At 44.2% G+C, this 20,925-nt stretch overlaps 1 long non-coding RNA gene across 1 annotated transcript in view; it reads left to right on the forward strand.

The window, feature by feature from the left end:
• Nucleotides 1–3,678: 3,678 nt before the first annotated feature.
• Nucleotides 3,679–20,925, forward strand: part of LOC141096509 (uncharacterized) — a 74,735-nt gene continuing 57,488 nt past the window's right edge. The window contains exons 1-2 of the long non-coding RNA XR_012233698.1: nucleotides 3,679–4,041; nucleotides 17,711–17,833. This is a non-coding gene — a long non-coding RNA (uncharacterized lncRNA). The remainder of the gene's footprint in view (nucleotides 4,042–17,710; nucleotides 17,834–20,925) is intronic.

A 20,925-nucleotide genomic window follows, 5' to 3' on the forward strand; every position in this document is an offset into this window, starting at 1 on the left:
TCCAATTTCAGCCTGTTACATTGAGGTGTAATCTCTACTGGGCCTGAGATACTAGTTCAGCATCCTCAAATCTCTAGTGAGATTCAAATTCTCACCAATGCTATATACACCTTCTACCTTGTTTTACAGTACCATATAGCTGGTGGTATTTTGGGTACATTTTCACAAAAATGAGGAAGTATGGTGGAAGCCTCCGTGGAAGTGGGCTGGGGTTGCCAGCTTGTCCTGATGGTGGTGGTGTTGGTGGTACATCTGTTGGTAGTGGCAAAAGCACAATAGCACCTAAGGCAGGAGGTGTTGAGCCTGCGTCATCATCTGGCTCCACGAGGCCTCGAAGGCTCCCTTTTCTGGGAGTTGGTAAACCGCTTTTAAAGCCGGAGCTTCAGGAACAAGTTTTGGCTTACATTGCTAACACAGTCTCCAGCTCTCTCGCCTCCTCTTCTAAAGTTTCAAAAAATGCAAGCACTGAGTCGTCAAGTGCTGGCTCCTGGTCAGGAAGAACCCCTTTCCTTATGTCCTTCACCCCTACCAAAAGTGAACGCTTCACATTAGTCCATGTAGCTCTTTCTATCATACTATGCCTGGGTTATCAAGTCAAATCGTGAATTCCCCAGTCCAAAATGAATCTGACATGGAGTGTGGGTGGCCAGCCAGGGCAGTGGGGTTAATCGGTACCGGGCCGGTGTCTCAGAGGGATGTGTCACGTTGGTCGTGATGACCCGTTCCATGGCCCTGGGCGTCCATGCAAAGGGGTGAATAACATTTATAGGTGAATGATACGTGATGCCACCTGTGGTTTCTGATCAGTTTGACCAGCGCTGCAGTGTCGCTTCTCTAGGACAGATGTTGTGGTGCAGCTAAATGTAGAAGCCCTGCACAGGTAGGGCCGTAGTCGCAGGGCAGATGAAACAGTTGGTAGATGGTGTGCAGTGCAGGATGTAGCAGAGTCGTGCGCCAGGCCCAGGAGAAAGATGACAGACACAGTCGTGCAGTTCCTTTACCTGTACTAGGTAAGTGCCGTCCAGGACCCAGAGTACAGATGGAGGAGTTGGTCAGCATGGAAGCAAATTTGGAATTCTCTCTCTGCAGATAGGTAGTGTGGCCTCCGTTCTAGCACTTATCTGAGGTACTCGCAGTTCTGAGTTCACTGAAGTTCCCCCTGTTGACTCTCTTTTGGAACTTTCTCGTATGGCAGGCAGCCATAGCCTTTTCCTTCTGGCTCACACACGTCGCTGTTGGGGCCTCTGAGCCTTAGTTGGGAACAGAGCATTTACAGCTGCCACTTCCTCCGGTTTCTGCTGCAGGACCGTCAGTGTCCCTACAAACTCGGAGACTGGAATCCAGACCATGCGCTCCAGCTAGGAGTGAGCCTTAACTCTGCTCATCCTCCAGCTCCCCTTCTCACGTCCACACACTTCCCCTTCCCTTCACAGACTGCCCTAACTTACCTCCTCCCGACCACAGAGAGCAGCTCCTCAGCAGTCAGGTTCAGAGGTTTCCCTGCTGGCCTGGAGTGGGAACTGTGTTGTGTGTTGGTTTAACTGCTAGAGAGATCCTTCGTTGCTCCCAAGCATGATATCACACTCCCTAGGAGGAAGGTAATGCCACTGTGGTGACCGTACTCCTGGGGGCGCCACAAGTGCACTGATGCCCAGCCACTGCTAGATGATTCTGCTGGTACATTGACCCAGACCACTACATTCCACTCGCACTCTACACAGCCAGAATCTGACCCTGATGAAACTCAGGTTCCCCTTCCCGCATAATATACCACCTTACACGGTGACAAAGAGGAAGGTGCAGATGAAAGTTCAGGTTCCTTGAGCAGGTGGGGGGGCATACTCATGGCGACGGCACTGGCACAGGGCCCCTCATAGTACGCAAAAGTGTCTCTGCTGGTGGGAGGGCCCACCGCCCACCCGCCGTCAGACACACCGCCGTACTATGAGGGGCCCTGTGCCAGTGCCGTTGCCAATGAGTGGGCCCCTCCTGCTTGCTCTGGAACACAGCACTTGCAAAGTTGAAATACTTACCTCTCCCTGCTCCACTGCTGTGACGTCTTCCACGTTTCCTGACAGTGACATTCTGGTCAGAGAGCGCGATGACATCACGTCTGTACGCCCTCTGTCTAAACAGTCCAAGTGCAGTGAGATGGAAGATGGGGACGACGAGGTGTCCAGACTAGTACAGGGATTCCCTAGCGAGGAGACTTATTTAATTGTTTTCAATGTTGGGACAGCAATTTTGGGGAGCACTATACTCTGGAGACTAATATATGAGGCCCACCATACACTGAAGCATTCCAAAGGTGGACCTCAGACACTGGAGCAGCATTTACAGGGCCCATTATACACTGGAGCATTAGAAATGGGGCCCATTATATATGGAGCATTATTTGGGCCCATAAGACAGTGGAGCTTCATCCATGGGGACCAACATATACTGTAGCATTATGTGGAGCTCATCATATACTGTTTCAAACATTATATGGGACCAATGATTCTGTATGGAGAAATATATGGGCCTCATTGCTCTGTATAGCGCACTATGCGGTGGCCATAATACTGTATGGAGTAATATACTGTCCGTTTTTGGAGCTATTGGAGAATTTAAAATGGATATCAGTCATGAGATGTAAGAAGTGAAGTATTTTTCATTGTACTATACCGCTATTTCTCTGCCGTATCAGAGGATCATGAATTGTGGCATGTGTTAAAGGAGCCCAGTGGCACTTTTTGGCCCAGGGCCCATGAAAATTTGGAGCCAGCCCTACCCCCCCCACAACTTTAGCCAAATAACCCCCAGTTTTCACTGCCTAACTATTATTATAAAGTAAATTAAGGTTGACAAGCTTAAGTAATAAGAATAGATGTTTTTGGCATTAAAATGGGCACTTTAGGTGTGTTTCCTGTCCTCCACTCCTTGCCGACCTTGGTTCCCCATTGACTTGCATTGGGTTTCGTGTTTCAGTCGGCCTTCGACTTTTCACGATAATCGTCCGATTGCGTTCGACCCGACTTTTGAGAAAGTTGGGTTTCATGAAACCCGACTCGACCCGAAAAAAGGCAAAGTTGCTCATCTCTAGATACTAGGAGTTTCTCTCTCTCTGGAGGACCCTTGGATGGGAGCAGCCCACTAATTTCAATGTACATTGTATGATGCTCCATTTCCTTTGAAGTGGCACTGCAACAAAATTAAACACATGCAGCCCCATTATGCATCTGACTGTAGCTGACCACTGGGGCTCAATGGAGAGAGATAACGTATGTGCAGCTACTAATGGTAGCCGGTAGGACTGTTACACAAAGAGTTGTCCAAAGTCAACAGCACCTTTTTCCTCTCAATGTTAAAGGATGTAGCTGTATGCCCTGCCTTGCGGTGCTTGTATGGGGTGGGACGTAGCTGATTCCAGCTATATTTTAATAACAGGTGTCTGTCTCTAACATAAACAAGAGAAAATCCAGCTCAACGGACTTGTGAACAAACCTATTCTTCATTTACCAAAGTGCTCAGTAGAGGATAAAACAGAATGATCATGGATGTCACATATCATGTAACTTGCATCGCTGATTCAGATTTATTCTCTACTGAGCATATTGGTGAATAATGAATATGTTTGCTCACAAGTACTTTGAGCTGGTTTTTCTCCTGATTATGTGAGTGCTAGTGTAAGGGGGACGACCGCACCGCGGGTACCTGTGTTACGGAACGGATAAGGCTGCGTCTCCTGTTCCCAGGGGGAAGCTTGAGCCGACTGGATCTTCCTCCTGTCCGAGGGGGCATGGTTAAGGCTTACCAGGGGCAAAGCTGGGTGTGGGAACAGACCGAGTTGGCAGGAAGGTGCAGCGTGCGGCTGAGGAGAGTGAGAGCTGCTGTTTCAGGGCAGTTAGATGCTGAGGCGCGTGCCCGGCCGTGAGAGTGACAGTTAGTGGCGCAGTTTGGCGCCCGGCCATGGCAGAGACGGACCGCTGGGACTCTGAGGAGAAGTCGGTCATGTGCAGGTCGGCACCCGGACTTTGAGGTGCCAATCACTTTGTAAAGGTCAGTGCTGTGGGTGGGCCGCCTTACAGAGACTGTGACTGTGACTGGGTACTGCTGATTCCTGAAGCCCCGGTGCATATTCATCGAGCCTCACCTAATTCTGACAGGACTGTGGCCTATACCTTGCAGTCCACCGGAGTCTCCTTACTGAGGACTCCACAGGACATTTCAAAGACTCAAAGTTGCCAGCCAGGCACGTATCGTCGTCTTCTTCAGAACCCCATCGGATCTACGTTGTGCCTACAGCTATTGGCGCCATCATCGGCTCCAGGACCTCATCTGACAGGAAAACGTCTGATTGATAAGTGACTTCTTTAAGAACGACTTTATTTGTTATTCCTGCGTTGATTTTTTTCCCTACTACACCCTTCTATTCCCTGTACTGACTGCATTTTACCTCATGTTTTCCCTATCTCCCTATGTGGAATAATACCCTGTTAAGTAAAAAACTTGTTAACCCTTGATCTGCCTCCTGACTGTCACTGCATCCGGCAACCTGCTTACACTGACTCACCGAAAAGGACAAAAATTCAAAAAACATCACAGAAAAAAAGCCTTACCACCACCAGGTCAAATTACCATTGCACTAGCACGATACAGCAGACCCCCATAATAAAGGCGGGAGGCAGCACAGGTGACCTCCTGATGTTGTTAAGGCTTTTTATTTTCTGTGATTTTTTTTTCTGTTTATGTGCTCTGAACAACAAAGGATGTCTTCTACGTTGAGCTGGACTTATATTTATTTGATCTGTCTCTAACTCCCACCTCCTGAGCTGAGCCACTGTCACAGCCAGTGTGTGCTTCTATCGTTCCCTGCTCCACAATCACGGGGAACCGGTGATAGCTGAGGGGCTCTGTGCTTGTCACTCTGAATTTTGGACATTCATTTCAAGATTTCTATGTGCTGAAGAAAAAGAAAATTAATTTCTGCTTTTCTTTTGGTGATAAGCCACTTACATACCATAGCAATTTTTCATTCATCGTTTCGATAAATCCTCATGCATCTTTCAGCTGTAAATACAAAAAGCCGTCTCATATATAGTCTCATTGCTCTGCAGTCTGCTGTGTACAGGTGTAAGTATCACCTCTATCCCACCAAACCTGGTCCAGTTGTCTTCTATGTTATAACTGTTTTTGTCATTGTCCAAGAAACATAAAAATTAGTGTAGCATTGCTATGAAAAAAAACAAAATTGATGTAAAATCATCATGCATATACATGAAGTAGCCATTCTCATCGGTCCGTAAAGGCTTTGAAAAATCTGTCTTCAGATATTTCTTGCCCCAGTCTTGACAGCTTCTGTGTCTTGTTCAGTGGTGGTCAGTTTCAGCCCTCCTTTCCTATGCCATGTCTCTGAGCACAGAGCACCTTGTACTTCTGTCTTGCTCAGTGGTGGTCAGTTTCAGCCCTCCTTACCTCGGCCATGTCTCTGAGCACTGAACATCTTCTACTTCTGGGAACTCCAGGGAGGTTGCAGTTTTGGAATATGACAGTGTAAGGGGTGTACCGGGACCGTGTAATGCTCCACTCCCTTTCTTCATATATTGCCTTGTATGTATGATTGCATATTTATTGCTGTATCTAAATCAAGAAAAATAGGCAGCACTCCAAATTAAATGTGAAAAAAGTGGATACTTTACTGATCCTCAGGTGGCGACGTTTCGACAGTGACCCGTCTTTATCAAGCCATTTTTCTTGATTTATTAATTTGGTTGTTTGGATACTGCTGAATAGGTTTTGCACCAACTGTATAATTTTGGTAGTGCTGCCCTCTTTTTTTGATTTATTGCTGTATCTAGCTATTTGTACAAAATTAATAAGTAGAGTGCAGTACCTGAGTTATTACGCTAGATGGGGGTACATTAGTGTGCATAGCATTGTAGGAATCGGAAACTATTGCAAGGAATAGTTAATTAGGAGGAGCCAACCATGGATAAGGTAGAGGGTTTTCCCTGTTTAGAGCAGTAGGGCATTAGAGCCCTTGGGCCAGAAGGACAGCAGTCACAGCAGTAGTGGGAACAGAAGCTGTAGCCAAAGCCACAGATGGACAGGAACGCAGGTTGCTCATCATGTGGCAGCTTACTTCATGGGCAGATGCCCTCTTGTCTGGGATGAAACAGATGAGGAAACTCCTGAACGTAGTAAAGCTGAATGGGAGGATGCTGTGGTACCGGATGGAACAGTACGACCCAGGCACCCACTGAAAGACGTAAGGAAGAGTACTGGGAAAGTGAAGGTTGTGAACTGTATGGAACCCTATACTGATGCTGTATCTGATAAGGACATGCTGCGAAAGGAAAGAAGTAAAGTTATTCATTTACAGTTGAAAATGGACTGTGTCTCTGTTTATGCGCAATCATATGGAGGGGGTCTTCAGCAACTTAGAGGAAATCCTGAAGGTGCAGAGAGGTAAGTACACTTCTCAGAGACACCGCACTACACTCACTCACAGAGCCAATGCGCGTGTCCTGAGTACAGAAACAGTGCTAAAAGATACCTGTGTAGCAGGGCAGCAGAGGTGACAATGCGTGCTTCAAACTATTAGTGTCAGGGTCCAGTCAGCGCCGGAAAGTAAAGAGGCACAGGACCTGCGGACACTGAAGTTAGCAAGCTGGCACAGGACCTATGGTCACGTGACTGCAAGGGGGCGGGGCTTAGCGTCCTGCTTTCAGATATGACAGGACACCATACAACAACTCAGAGTCAGGCAAAACGGAGGTCACAACAGTACGGGCAAACGAGGCACAGGAGGGACAAACAGACAGGTAGTCAGACAAAGCCAAAGGTCGTACACAAGAGGGCGACGTGGTCCCAAGGGGACGAGCAGAGAGAAGTCGGGTCACAAGCAGAGAGTCATACACAAGAGGTAGCGCAGTACAAGAGGGGCAGGCAGAACTCGTAACAGGGACAGAACCGGATCAAAACCAAACAAGCAAGCAAGATATCAGGCACAAGGCACACGTACGCACAAGGTCAACTAACTCAGACGAGGGCAGGAGTATAACTGACACCGGACCTAGGTCCAGTGAGCATTAAATAGCTGCCCTCTGCCAGAGAGAGGCGGAACAATTAACCCCCTGTCTGATCAGGATGGGCCAAAGCGAAACCCCGTCCTGGATCATGACAACATTGACAAGAGGACATTTCTTGTATCTGACAGGAGACCAGGGTGCGCAAGAGCCATTAGTCTTTGCCACGGCTATGGCCCTAGCGCTCCCTCACAACAGCACTGGAGGATATTGGCTTCCTGGTCTCATCACGATTGATTCTTCTCAAATCTTTGGCAGTTAATCTGCGTCTTATTTTCAACACTTTTTTGTGACTTTCTTGACTATTTGCAACAAAATATTTGATGGTTCTGTAATTACATCCCAATATCTTAGCAGTTTGAAGAGTGCTTCATCTCTCTATACAACTTCTAACCATTTTTTTTTACTTTTCAGACTCAGTTAACCTCTACACAACACTTGGTGTAAGTTTACGTCATGCACTGGAAGGGGTTCCTGCAAAATTATGCAAATTTGTGCCATGGCGATCATGCAAGCACAAAATCTGTGCTAGCATGATCGCTGCCAGGGGCTTGGCATAAGTTAAAGCTGTGCTCCGGCAATCACGGCCAGGAGAGGTGCTCACACCGCTCCGGCCCATGTAACCTCCTAAATGCTGTGATCGATATCACTGACAGCATTTAGAAGGCTGGGAAAGGGAGGTCGCTCCCTCTCCCATGCAATAATTAGCACCCCCTTGATGTCATTGCAAGGGCCCGATCATTGCCATGGCAACCTGAGGTTGTCATGGCAAAATATGGAGAAGGAAAAACTTTTTTTTTTGCAAAAAAGCACCTTTTAGTGTGTGATAGTATCTAAACCAAGCATAAAAAATATATAAATCTGATTTCGTCGTAATCTCACAGACCCAAAAATAAAATTGTCTTATCACTTTTACTGCACGAGAGACGGTGTAAAAAAAAAATAGCAGCAATTCTTGACCTGCTGTTGATTTGTTCATTCTGCCTTACAAAAATCACAGTAAGGCTCCACTCCCATTTATCCTGTGCTCTATGCTGAGCGCTTACACTGGCGTTTCTGTTTAAATCTTTGAAATATGTGATTCATATGGAACTCGTGACTAAAGATTCCCTATAGTGAGGTAGATTGAGGCCATGGCCTATGATCCAGCTGTCTTTCTTTTGAAGAGTTCATAAAAGTGCAGTCAGTCACAGTTTTGTGCAACTCTGAAAAGAAGGACTCCACAGAACAGAGGCGAGACGGAGTCTATAGTAACTCTGCTGCTTCATTGAATTGACCCATTGTGGGTTTCATCTGAATCGTGTCATTCAGGGAGATTTAGATGGAAACCCTGATGTAAGTGCTCAGCGTGGAGAACAGTATCAACATGATCCAAAATGTTAGGTAGAATGTTCCCAATGTCATCTTCAACTCAATCCACAAAAAAGTGGAAGCTTTGACTTTCATGTTACTGTTAGCATAAAGTTCCTTCTGAACCCCCCAATGTGACTAAACCACATTTAGCGTCAATATGTTTGGCATTTCTGTAGTGATAAGAGCCTGCTTAATTTACGGGTGCATGTCTTCAGAAGCATGAGCTGGCCACATTGTATAGGCACTATAATATACTGGGCACTACAATGGCAGATTTGCAATTTTCACTCAGCAACATCACTGCTGCTTGTTTCTGGAAAACACCCAAGGAGTCAAAATCGTCACTACACCTATAGATAAATTCCTAGAGTGGTGTAACATGTTAGAGCTGTGTATATGGAGTACGCAAACTATTCTACTATAGTTTGTTCTCCAAGAGTCAAATAGTGCTCCTTCCTTCCCAAGTCCTATATGGTAAGGAAGGTACTATAAGGCCACATATGGGGTATTTCCACATTCAGCAGAAATTGTGTGACAAATTAGGGTGCTATTTTTACCCATTTCCTCATGTTGAAATAAAAAAATTGGGGACAAAACAATATTTATGTAGTAGAAATGTAATTATTTTTTCTTCACTGCCCAATAATATAAAATTCTGTGACACACTTGTGGTGTCAATAAGATCATTGCACCCTTAGATGAATTCATTGAGAGGTGTAGTTTGTAAAATTAGGTTATTTTTGTACGGAATCTGCTGTTCTGGCACCTCAAGTGCTCTCTCAGTGTGTCATGGCACCGCCAACCCTGACAACAAAATCTGCATTATAATATGGCGCTCCTTACCTTCGGAGCTTTACACTTTGACTGAAACGTAGTTCCCAATTACATGGAGAGTATTGGCATACTCAGGAGAAATTGCTCAACAAACTGAGAGGTCCATTTTTTTCTATTAGCCCTTATAAAATTTAAAACCTTAGGGCTAAAACAACATTTTACTATTAAAAATGTAATTATTCTTTCTTCACCCCCCAATGGTATAAAATTCTGTGAGGCTCATGTGGTGTCAATATGCTCAATGGACTGCTAGATGATCTCATTGTTGAGTGTAGTTTGCAAAATGGGGTCACTTATCGAGGGATTCTCCCAATGTGACATGGCACAATCAAACCATTCCAGAAAAATCAGAACTTCAATATGATGTTTCTTTCCTTCTGAGCTTTGCACTGTGCCTCAAAAGTAGTTTTTGACCACATGTGGGGTATTTTCATAGTCAGGAAATATTCCATAGCAAAATGTACCTTTCAATTTTTCCTCTTATCCCTTCTGAAAATTAAAAATTTTCGGCCAAGGCAACATTTTAGTGTAAAAAATGGTAATTTTCTATTTACTCAGTCTAATATTATACATATCTGTGAATTGCCTGAAGGTTAGAAATGCTCACTACACCCATAAATGAATTTCACAAAAGGTGTAGTTTCCACAATGGGGTCACGTGTGGGGGTTTTCTGTTATTTTTGCTCTTCAAATTTGTCATGGCATCCGCATGCTATTCCATCCACAATTGAGCTCCAGAATTCAGTTGGCGCTCCTTCCTTTCTGAGCCCTACTGTGTGCCTAAACTGTAGTTTTCCACCACTTATAGGGTATCTGTAAAGAGATGCAAGAGTGCGATAAGGTCTTATCCAGGTTAAAAATTTGATGAATAAAGGTAAAACCGCTCACCTTTTAAGGTTGTGTGACACACAACACTTAAAGAACCTAAAGACCAGATGCTGTAGCTTCCATAGAATATAAACTTAAGGTAACCAGATTGGAACTGTTTATGCGCTTTCTGGAATTAGACACAAGTAATCTCTATATATAAAACTGAATGTATGTATGTATGTATGTATGTATGTATGTATATGTGTGTGTGTATCACCAACCAATCACGAAGCATGTTTCATTTCACCAGAGCTGTTCAAAAGAAGCTGAGCTGTGATTGGTTGCTATGAGCAACAGTTTTCCTTGCAACCAATCACTAAGCATCTCTCATTTCACCAGAGCTGGTTAAAAGAAGCTGAGCTGTGATTGGTTGTTATGAGCAAGTTTTCCCACTTGACAACACCTCAGCAGACACTGACATGGTGGGAGAAATCTAGCATCCACGGAACATAAGCTCCCAGCCATTGTCTGCCCCCCAGACAGGAGCACAGTGCACATGACAGAAATGAATCCCCCCTCCTGTGGATCATTGGTAATGTTTGCAAGTTAGTGCAAATCCACTCAGCGCTTTTTTCTGATCCCAGGCCTTTCTTAAAGGGATCTCTGGTATGGAAGGCAGGGCAAATCCATCTAGTTCTTTGGTTCTGACCCCAGGCTCTCTTAAACGGATCCTTGGTATGGAAGTCAGGGCAATTGCCTTCAAATGCTCTGGTACAGACCCCAGGTTCTCTTAAAGGGATCTCCTGTACGGAAGTTAGGGCAAATCCCTCAGCACTCTGATTCTGACCTCAGAGTTCTACTAAAGGGATTATTGCTATGGAAGTCAGGGCAAATTCACTCAGAGCTCTGGTCCTGATCCCAGGCGTTCTTAAAGGGATCCCTGGTATGGAAGTTAGGGCAAATCCACTCAGCGCTCTGGTTCTGACCCAAGGCCTCTCTTAAAGGGATCCCCGGTATGGAAGTGAGGGCAAATCCAATCTGCACTTTGGTACTGACCCCGGTCTTCTCTTAAAAAGGATCCCCGGTATGGAAGTTAGGGCAATTGCCTTCAAATGCTCTGGTACTGACCCCAGGCTCTCTTAAAGGGATCTCCTGTACGGAAGTTAGGGTAAATCTCTCAGTGTTCTGATTCTCACCCCAGGCTTCTATAGAAGGGATCATTGGTATGGAAGTCAGGGCAAATCCACTCAGCGCTCTGGTTCTGACGCCAGGCCTCTCTTAAAGGGATCCCCGGTATGGCAGTTAGGGAAAATCCCTTAGCGCTGTGGTTCTGACCCCAGGCCTCTCTTAAAGGGATTATTGGTATGGAAGTCAGGGCAAATCCACTCAGTGCTCTGGTTCTGACGCCAGACCTCTCTTAATGGGATCCCCGGTATGGAAGTTAGGACCGTTCCATTCAGTGCTGTGGTTCTGACCCCAGGGTCTCTTGAAGGGATCATTGGTATGGAAGTTAGGGCAATTCCACTAAGCGCTCTGGTTCTGATCCCAGGCCCCTCTTAAAGGGATCCCTGGTATGGAAGTTAGGGTAAATCCCTCAGTGCTCTGATTCTGACCCCAGTCTCTCTTAAAGGGATCATTGGTATGGAAGTTAGGGCAATTCCACTCAGCGCTCTGGTTCTGACCCCAGGCTGATGGGATGATATGGGATATTAGGGGTAGTAGTCCAGTGGCTCTGGCTGTCGGGATGATGTGGGATATTAGGGGTAGTAGTCCGGTATCTCTGACGGAATGATGTGGGATATTAGGGGTAGTAGTCCAGTGGCTCTGGCTGACGGGAAGATGTGGGATATTAGTGGTAGTTTTCTGGTGGCTCTGGCTGACAGGATGATGTGGGATATTAGGGGTAGTAGTCCGGTGGCTCTGGCTGATGGGATGATGTGGGATATTAGGGGTGGTAGTCCGGTGACTGTGGCTGATGGGATGATGTGGGATATTAGGGGTACTAGTCCAGTAGCTCTGGCTGACAGGATGATGTGGGATATTAGTAGTCCGGTGGCTCTGGCTGACGGGACGATGTGGGATATTAGGGGTAGTAGTCCGGTGGCTCTGGCTGACGGGATGATGTGGGGTATTAGGGGTAGTAGTCCAGTGCCTTTGAAGGGATGATTTGGGATATTAGGGGTAGTAGTCCGGTGGCTCTGGCTGATGGGATGATGTGGGATATTAGGGGTAGTAGTCCGGTGGCTCTGGCTGACGGGATGAAGTGGGATATTAGTGGTAGTAGTCCGGTGGCTCTGGCTGATGGGACGATGTGGGATATTAGTGGTAGTAGTCCAGTAGCTCTGGTTGATGGGACAATGTGGGATATTAGGGGTAGTAGTCCGGTAGCTCTGGCTGACGGGATGATGTGGGATATTATAGTGAATGTGGCTATGCGGAGTGGGCATTCTAATTTGTTATAACTAACCATAGTTAGTCACTATACCTGGACAGCGCCAGGCTCTTCAGCTAGTAATAGATAAAATTTCAGGTTTATTGATGCGTTTCAGAGTCCACCAACTCCTTCTTCATGGTTGTTCTGAGCAAGAAGTCAGTGGACTCTGAAACACGTCACTAACCCTGCAGTTTTATCTATTACTAATTATGTCTTAAATACAGAGAGCACAGAAACACTTTCAATTTGGTAACTTTTATTATATATGGGTTATCGGTGTACTCAGGAACAATTGCACAACAAATTACATTGTCCATTTCTTCCTGTTACCTTTGATAAAAAGAAATATTTAGGGCAAAAGTAACATTTTTGCTGGAAAAATGTGTTTTTCATTTTCATGGCTCAATGTTAAAAATTTTTGTGAAGCACCTGTGGGCTTAAGGTGCTCACCATAACTCTAGATAAGTTCTTAAGTGGTGTAGTTTCCAAAATGGGGTCACTTGTTGTGGATTTTCACTGTTTAGGCACATCAGGGGCTCTGCAAACACAACATGTGTTCGCTATCAATTCCAGCCAATTTTGCATTAAAAAAGTCAAATAGTGCTCCTTCCCTTCTGAGCCCTGCTGTGTGTCCAAACAGTATATATAGGGTATCAGTGTACTCAGGAGAAATTGAACAACAAATTGTATGGTCCATTTTCTCCTGTTAATCTTATGAAATGTGTTCCTTTTTCTCATCCTAATGTTATACTTACAGTGGGGAAAATAAGTATTTGACGCACAGCCGATTTTCCAAGTTTTCCCACCTACAAAGAATGGAGAGACCTATGATTTTTATTGTAGGTACACTTCAATTGTGAGAGACAGAATCTATGAATAAAAACCATAAAACCATATTGTATGATTATTAAATAATTAAATTACATTTTATTGCATTACATAAGTATTTGATCACCTACCAACCAGCAAGAATTATGGTTCTCACAGGCCTGCTCAGTAAGAGCATTGAAGATGGGTCATGGCTGGGTCTTCCAACATGCCAATGACCCAAAACACACAGCCAGGGGAAATAAGGAGTGGCTCCTTCAGAAGCATTTCAAGGTTATGGAGTGGCCTAGCCAGTCTCCAGACCTGAACCCAATAGAAAATCTTTTGGATGGAACTGAATCTCAATGTTGCTCAGTGACAGTCCCATAACTTGAAAGACCTGGAGAAGATCTATATGAAGAGTGGGCCAAAATCCATGCTGTAGTGTGTGCAAACTTGGTCAAGAAATAGAGGAAATGTATGACCTATGTAATTGCAAACAGCGGTTTATGTACCAAATATTCTGCCTTTCTGTTGTCTCAAATACTTATTTCATGCCATAAAATGCAGATTAATTATGTAAAAATCATACAATGTGATTTTCTGGATTTTTTTAGATTCTGTCTCACAGAATTAAAGTGTAGTTATGATAAAAAATTACAATGGGAAAACTTGCAAAATTGGCACTGTATCACATACTTATTTTCCCAGTGAATATCAGTGAATCACCTGAAAGTTAAAAATGCTCACTATACCCCCAACTCAATTTCACAATAGTGTCACTTGTGGGGGATGTCCACTGTTTACAGTGTCCGCTATCGATTCCAGCCAATTTTGTGTTCCAAAACTCAAAAGGTGCTCCTTCACTTCCAAGCTCTGCCGTATCTTGAACCCTGTTGTGCCACCAAACAGTAGTTTTCCATCACATATGTGATATGAGCACAACAAAATGTATAGTCCATTTTTCACTGTTAGCCGTGTGAAAATTTAAAATTTGGGGTTAAATCAACTAAATTAATCATTTTGTGGTAAAAAGATAAATTTTAACTGTTTCATTTCATATTGCTTTAATCCCTGTGAACCGCCTGAAGGGTTAATAAACTTATTGAGTGTGGTTTTGAGCACTTTGAGGGGGTACAGTTTTTAAAATGGTGTGTTTTTTTGGTATTTTCTGTCATTTAGGCCCCTCAAAGTTGCTTCAATTGTGATGTGGTCCCTAAAAAAATTGGTTTTGTAAATTTTGTTGGAAAATTGAGAATTTGCTGATTAACTTTTAAGCCTTCTAACTTCCTAACAAAAAAAATGAATGTTTCAAAAATGAAGCTGATGTAAAGTAGACATGTGGGAAATGTTCTTTATTAACTATGTTTTGTGATATCACTATCTGGTTTAAGGGCATGAAAATGTGAAAATTCTGAAATTTCCTAAATTTTTTGCCAAAATTGCAATATTTTTACAATATTTGGTTGAACACCAAAAACACACGAATTAGATGTATGTACTATATAGTATACATACAGTGTGGACTTCACACATTATATTATACTAGCTGAGGAGCCTGGCGTTGCCTGGTGTTAGGGTTGGCGGAGCGCACCAAATGAAATATTATAATAATAAGGAGCGTTCACAACCCACGGTCCACCGTGTAGAGATGGAACCTGCTCCTAAGCAATGGCGGAAAAAGATGGTGGTTGAACACCAAAAACACGCGAAATAGATGTCACCCGGTGTGAACAGCGGTGAACTCTGTTACTTCACAGAGCCGCAGAAACTACGAAACTAGAACGCTGTTCCCTGTTAAATGTCACAGGGCTCAGCTGATATGGCACGAGTGAGGTCTCTAGGCTCAACCCCTAGAAAGTGGGGACTCGAGTCTGACAGGACCCACAATGCGCACGGCGTCACACTAGCGATGCCACTAATTGGCGCTGACTCTGCCTCCTGCCTGCACTATCAGCCTAGGCACTAGCTGGCAGGGCTGAGCAACTCAAGCATACCAAGGGTAGGGGTTTCATAATGAGTCCATCACTAGAGGCAATCATACGTGCATACAACACACACACCATATGGTCTATACTAGCGCACGGCTATAGATCCCAGTCTGCCAGGACCTTGCTAGTGGACAAATCCGGGTTCGCTTGAGGACCTGAGCAGCTGACCGCCGACCACAAATAAGAGGTTGCCACCTCACGAGCATGCTCAGTAGGGCGAAACCCGGACTTAGTCTAAGGAACGACTGGTTGCTGCTGTTTGCTGTTGATTGCTATAGCTGAACCTAGAGACAGCAGCAGTAAATCACACAGCACGGGCCTGAGCAATACGCTGAGACCAACATCTCTGCTGAGCAGGATCTGCTGAGACTGAATAGGAGACCGCAAGAAAAGACATGGTTTATAATGATTATATTGCACATAAAAACATTTCACATCATATATTCAACACTACAGATTTGCAAATTAACTAAACGTTTACCTAAGTATTGATAGTATTTTATTTTCATCTCTTTCAAGAGCCTTTTGATAAACAACTTTTTTGGTTTTTCCTTTCGGTGCAAAGATAAACAGATTTTTGGCAGTTCCAACTCTTGCACAGGCCACGTAAAGTTGACCATGAAAAAAGCATGTAGACTGCAAATCGGTCCCTACTACTTTCAAGGACTGTCCCTGAGCCTTGTTAATGGACATTGCAAATGCCAGTCGAAGTAGAAACTGGAGGCATTTAAAATCAAAAGGCAAATCAGATGGAATGAGTGGAATTCTTGGAATGAAAATGTCCTCTCCTTTGGCACATCCTGTTGCTGAGCTGTGTATCTAATCCTATCCTGTGTGTTACTGTCTGCTGAGCTGTGTATCCAATCCTATCCTGTGCAATACTGTCTGCTGAGCCGTGTATCTAATCCTATCCTTTGTGATACAGTCTGCTGAGCCGTATATCTAATCCTATCCTGGCTCTCCATGCATGTGTTGTGACTGTCACACAGCCATGACCACATGCAGCTGCGGCGTCAGACACCTGATTATCGGGAGCACTTCAGGTATCCGGGTTCCCTCTGCAGCTTCTTCGGTAAGAACTATAACTTGATGAATAAGGAGGGAGCCGACGATGTTCGCTCATCTCTAGTGAGAAGGGTTTCTCCAGTCACTCTTCTGGTCATGAATTAGATGTGTGAGTGAGGTCATGCTCCTTTTTGACCCAAGTTATACCAACAAAGTAAAAAATAATTTACTCAAATATGAGTGGCGTAAAACAGTGCAAATTTATGAGTTTGAAGTATCGGCCCATAACTATCCAAAATAGCGGGCAAAATGCTATGTTCTGGGACTATTATCTGCAGGAAAAGTGAGAAATTTGTACAGACTAAAATAAGTATGTGTGCAGAATATGATAATTAGGTTACGTCATACCTTCTGGTTGGTGCTAGATTGGAGCCAACTTAATTCCAAACAATGACAAAAAGCATGGCTCCAAACTGTACGACTTAATTAGGAAATAGTCAGATGGTGTTCTGTCTGTCAGCTGAATATTCATATCACAACCCTATTGAGCTGTTTCGGGAGCAGTTTGAAAAAGTGAAAGCCAGCACGCCAATCCAACAGCAACAATAGACTGACAGCTGGCAGTGCTGCCAATGGAGGATTCTTTTATTAAGGCAAATTTCAAAATCCATAATATCCTCTAAGCTTTGGGCTGATTTTTTTTCCACTGTATATAAATAAAATACATTTACCAGAACATTTCACTATACTTTGCTATATTAGTTTGGGCTTTTTTCAACAGTATTTACACAAGAAAATCCCATGACAGATAACACGATCAGTGATAAAAATTCTACATTAAATGTCACCTGCTTAACCCAGCAGGAAGTACGGCGGCGTCTAAAAATCACTAAAATTGACAAATCCCCGGGCCCGGATGGGATACACCCCCGAGTACTGCAGGAATTAAGTACAGTCACAGATAGACCATTATTTTTAATCTTTAAAGATTCCATAATAACAGGGTCTGTAACACAGGACTGGTGTATGGCAAATGTAGTGCCAATATTCAAAAAGGGGACAAAAACTGAACCTGGAAATTATAGGCCAGTAAGTTTAAGCTATCAACATGGGTTTACAATGGACCGTTCCTGTCAGACTAATCTGATAAGCTTTTATGAAGAGGTAAGTTCCGGACTGGACCAATGGAACGCAGTGGACTTTGTATACATGGACTTTTCAAAAGCTTTTGATACGGTGCTACACAAAAGGTTGATACATAAAATGAGAACAATGGGGATAGGGGAAAATATGTGTAAGTGGGGCAGGGGGCATTTATGCACATTTAATCGAAGTACATTTAATCAAAGTATGAGGCAGATATAACATGGATGAATGTGACACACATCTCTATTCTCTTCATACAGGTAACCAGCTCTTTCAATCTCTGCTCTGAATCAACTCCTGTGTGTCTCCACTCCATTCAATGTCAGCAAGCAGTTAATCTTGAATGCTATATATGTGTTTTCAACTGTGCAAGCTTATATCTGGTAAGTAGTAACCAGCTCTTTCAATCTCTGCTCTGAATCAACTCCTGTATGTCTCCACTCCATTCAATGTCAGCAATCAGTTAATCATGAATGCTATATATGTGTTTTCAACTATGCAAGCTTATATCTGGTAACCAGCTTTTTCAATCACTACTCTGAATCAACTCCTGTGTGTCTCCACTCCATTCATTGTCAGCAAGCAGTTAATCCTAAATGCTATATATGTGTTTTCAACTATGCAAGCTTATATCTGGTATATAGTTATTTAAATTTACTCTGCTTGTCCCCTTATGTTGTGAGGTCAAGAAACGTTTTAAAGTGCTTTATGATCCATGTAGTGCTGGACATTTGTTTATCTGACCACAACATTTATTGGCTCATGCTGTCTCAATTTAGTTTGATTGATTAACGAGAAGAGAGCGAGCAAAAAAAAAAAAAGGAGATCTAAGCCTTAGACTCCTATATATTCAGACATAGCTTGGGGAAGGCATTTATGCAGGGGGCATTTATGCACATTTAATCGAAGTATGAGGCAGTTATAACATGGCAGTTAGACAGGGCAGGAGACAGATAAGACATTTATATACATCTATTCCCTGTATATGCATATATCCTGGCCGCTGCATTCACACACATCCACCGCCCTGGCATTAACTCTCTACACTCCATCCATATTGGCCCCTCACTCCTTTCCTCTCCTATGTATAGCACTCACGCTCTTTTCACATTGCTACACAGCAGAGATCCATTCAGTCCCACCATTCAACATCAGAGACGCTCTCACAAATCACTTAACCATCTGCTCACTCTTTCTATCCTCCTTCTCCTAGTCGCAGGAAACATTGCTCCCAACCCAGGTCCCCCATGTTATAGAAAGTCAAACCCCCCAACTGCTACACTCAGAAACCCCTCTAATCTTATTAATATTCCCTGCATGCCATCTGTGTCTCTTAATTGTGCCCTTTGGAATTCTCGCTCAGAGTGTAACAAACTCTCCTTTATTCATGACTTTTTCCTTTCTAATTCTCTTAACCTTCTGGCTCTTACTGAAACCTGGATCCAGCAGTCAGACACTACCGCTGCTGCTGCTCTTTCATATGATGGACTACACTTTTCTCATATCCCAAGATCAGACAATAGAGCAGGTGGAGGCTTTGGTCTGCTCCTATCACCGAATGTACCTTTCAGGTTTTCCCTCAACTACCTTCACTTGTCTTCCCTTCTTTTGAGGTCCATGCCATCAGACTCTACACCCCCTTCTCCATGCGAGTGGCGGTGGTGTATAATCCTCCCAGCCACTCCCATCAGTTCCTGGATCATTTTGCCACTTGGCTTCCACATTTTCTCTCCTGTGACAACTTGCAGTCTTCATTGGCCCCTATCTCCTCCCTCTCATGTCCTGATTCTGCATTGAAGCATTACAATGAAACACTTCAAAGTGCCCTGGATGAATTTGCATCTCCTATAAATAGAACACCACAACACAGACAGTGACAACCCTGGCACACCCTGCAAACACGTTTCCTGCAGCGGTGCTCCAGGTGCGCCGAACGTCTGTCGAGAAAATCCAATCTACACAAAGATTTCATCCATTATAAGTTTATGCTTAGAACATACAACACTGCCCTTCACCTCTCAAAGCAAACCTATTTCAACACCCTCATCACCTCACTGTCCAATAACCAGAAACGTCTCTTTGACACTTTTCATTCTCTACTCAACCCAAGAGTACAGGCACCCACCACGGAGCTTCGAGCTGACGATCTGGCCAATTACTTCAAAGAAAAAATAGACCAGATCCGACAGGAAATTATCTCCCAATCACCTTATACCATGCACTGTCCTCCCTCCCCCACTGGATCTAGCTCACTCTCTGATTTTGAACTAGTCACAGAAGAAGAAGTAAGCAGGCTCCTTGCATCTTCTCACCCAACCACTTGCACCAGTGACCCATTTCTGTTACATCTCCTCCAGTCCCTTTCCCCTGCTGTCACCCCTCACCTAACTAAAATCTTTAACCTCTCTCTCTTCTGGTATCTTTCCTTCCTCATTTAAGCATGCCATTATACATCCACTACTTAAAAAACCATCCCTTGACCAAAACTGTGGCGCTAACTATAGACTTGTCTCTAATCTTCCCTTCATCTCTAAACTCCTGGAACGCCTGGTCCACTCCCATCTTATCCACTGTCTCTTTGTTAAGTCTCTTCTCGACCCTCTCCAATCCGGTTTCCGCTCTTTACACTCTACTGAAACTGCCCTCACTAAAGTCTCTAATGATCTACTAACAGCTAAATCAAATGGTCATTACTCCATGCTAATTTTCTTGGATCTCTCTGCAGCATACGACACTGTGGATCATCAGCTCCTCCTCACTATGCTCCGTTCCACTGGCCTCAAGGACACCGTTCTCTCCTGGTTCTCCTCCTATCTCTCTGACCACTCCTTTACTGTATCTTTTGCTGGCTCCTCCTCTTCCTCTCCCCCTCACTGTTGGGGTTCCTCAAGGATTGGTTCTAGGCCCCCTCCTCTTCTCTTTGTACACTGTCCCTATTGGTCAAACAATCAGTAGATTTGGTTTCCAGTACCATCTCTATAGGATTGCTACCTCCAATAGGTTGCAGTAGAGTTCTAGTCCTCTTCCTCTCTGAAGAGACAATTTGCATAATTAGCATATTTCCCAGAGGAGCATTGCGGCTTTAAGTCTCCTCACCTCGACATGCTTAGCATGTCATTCTCCGCAAGGATAAATGATACTTCTTGGATATCGGTCAGACGCCTCTCTCACAGCCAAACCAGATCTCCCACTTTGCACTGATGAGGGGCAGTACCCCGAAACACAGTGTCTGCAAATGGAGATTCTGGCTTGGCTTTTATCCTAAGTCATGTAACTAGGCTCGTTAAAGGTCAACATTGACTTTTAGGATTGCTACCTCTAATAGGTGGCACTAGAGTTCTAGTCCTCTTCCTCTCTGAAGAGACAATTTGCATAATTAGCATCTCTATGCTGATGACACCCAATTAAACGCTTCTTCTCTTGACATCACGCCAGCCTTTCTAGAAAACACCAGTGATTGTCTAAACGCTGTGTC

The sequence above is a fragment of the Dendrobates tinctorius genome, unplaced genomic scaffold (genome assembly GCF_039654945.1).
Source record: "Dendrobates tinctorius isolate UK_male_01 unplaced genomic scaffold, ASM3965494v1 ptg000075l, whole genome shotgun sequence".
In the NCBI taxonomy this organism is placed as follows: Eukaryota; Metazoa; Chordata; class Amphibia; order Anura; family Dendrobatidae; genus Dendrobates; species Dendrobates tinctorius.